Here is a 2,072-nt window from a genome sequence, read left to right as displayed (position 1 = left end):
GAAGTGTCTGAAGACTGGAAAGGTCACCCTCATCTTCCAGAAGGGCAAGAAGGAAGTAAAGGCTGCTCAGCCTCACTGCGACCCCTGGGAAGGTGATGGAGCAGCTCATCCTGAAAACCATTTCCAGGCATGTGAATGACAAAGCCCATCGGGAGTAGTCAGCATGAATTCATCGAGGAGAAGTCATGCTTGACCAACCTGAGAAACATCTGTGATGAAATGATTGGGTTTGTAGATGAGGGGAGAGCAGTGGGTATCATCTGCCTGGACTTCAGGAAGGCCTTTGACACCATCTCCCACAAGATCCTCATAGAGAAGCTGATGAAGTCTGGACCGGATGAGCAGCAAGGTGGACTGAACACCGGCTGAATGGCCAGGCCCAGAACGTGGTGATCAGTGGCACGAGGTCTAGCTGGAGGATGGTATCGAGTGGTGTACCCCAGGGATCAGTACTGGGTCCAGTCCTGTTTAACATCTTCATCAATGCTCTGGATGATAGGGCACAGTGAACCCTCAGCAAGTTTGCAGAGGACACCAAAGCGGGAGTGGCTGATACGCCAGAGTTGTGCTGCCACCCTGAGGCTGGAGAAACTTTGGACTTGATGATCTTAAAGGTCCTTTCCAACCTAGACGATTCTATGATTCTATGGAATGGGCTGACAGGAAGCTCACGAGGATCAACAAGGGGAAGTGCAAAGCCCTGCCCCTGGGGAGGGACAACCCCATGCACCAGTAGATGCTGGGGGCTGAACAGCTGGGAAGCAGCTCAGCAGAAAGGGACCCTGGGGTCCTCATGGCCACCATGTGGGCTATGAGCCGGCAGCGTGCCCTGGTGGCGAATGGTGTCCTGGGCTGTGTTAGGAGCATTGCCAGTGGGTGGGGGAGCTGATCCTGCCCCTCTTGGCAGGACTGGTGAGGCCCCACCTGGAGTGCTGTGCCCAGTGCTGGGCTCCCCAGCAGAAGAGAGGCATGGGCATGCTGGAGTGAGTCCAATGAAGGCTGCAGACATGACGAAGGGACTGGAGCATGTCTTCTACCAGGAAAGGCTGAGAGCTGGGACTGTTCAGCCTGGAGAAGAGAAGGCTCAGGGGGATCTTATCAATGTGTACAAATACCTGAAGGGAGGGTGTGGAGAGGAGGGAGCCAGGCTCTTCTCAGTGGTGCCCAGGGACAGGACCAGAGGCAACGGGCACAAACTGTAACAAGGGAGATTCTCTCTGAACATCAGGAAACACTTTTTCACCATGAGGGTGACCAAGCCCTGGCAGAGGCTGCCCAGGGAGGTGGTGGAATCTCCATCCTTGCAGATATTCAGAACCTGACTAGGCACAGTCATGGCCAACCAGCTCTGGGTGGCCCTGCTTGAGTAGGGTGGGTTGGACCAGGTGATCTTCAGGGGTCCCTCCACACCTCAGCCATGCTGCGATCCTATCACCCCGTGGTTCTGTGATACCTCCTTGGTGCATCCTCGTCTTGTGCCCTCTGTCCTTCGCTCATGACCAGTGTCCTCAGTATGTCACAAGGTGGTGTTGGGCACCCACGCCTTGCTGCATGTCCTCAGTTGGGCAGGGTGGCCCTGGGCCCCGTGGAGCAGGTAAGGATGTTGGGCCCAGCGTGTGGTGGCTTGTCTGGGGCATGCTCTGGGTCCCCCTCCCATCACTGCCTGCCCTTGGTGTGCTCTCTCCCTGTCCCCAGGTGGTGCTGGGCCCTGGGGAGCAGCTGACGGTCCTGTGCCCATGCCCGCCGCAGCCTCTGCCTCCATCTGGGCCCTGAGATTGTCACCACCAAGACAGGTGGCCATGCCCAACCACAGCTCCAGCTCCAGCTCCAGCTCCAGCCCCAGCCCCGGCCCCGGCCCAGCCTGTGCCTTGGTCCCAGTCCCAGCTCCAGCCCCGGCCCAGCCCTGGCCCCAGCCCAGCCTGAGCCTTGGTCCCAGTCCCAGCTCCAGCCCCTTCCCCAGCCCACAGCTGAGTAGGGGCTTGGGGGAGGGGCATGAGCCGGGGGGCGTGGCTTGGGGGAGGGGCAAGGACAGATGGGGGGCAGGGCAGGGCTTGGGGCACGGGGGCCCGGCG

The sequence above is a fragment of the Egretta garzetta genome, unplaced genomic scaffold (genome assembly GCF_000687185.1).
Source record: "Egretta garzetta isolate BGI_Z169 unplaced genomic scaffold, ASM68718v1 scaffold1064, whole genome shotgun sequence".
In the NCBI taxonomy this organism is placed as follows: domain Eukaryota; kingdom Metazoa; phylum Chordata; class Aves; order Pelecaniformes; family Ardeidae; genus Egretta; species Egretta garzetta.
Note: the sequence above shows the minus strand (reverse complement) of the source record.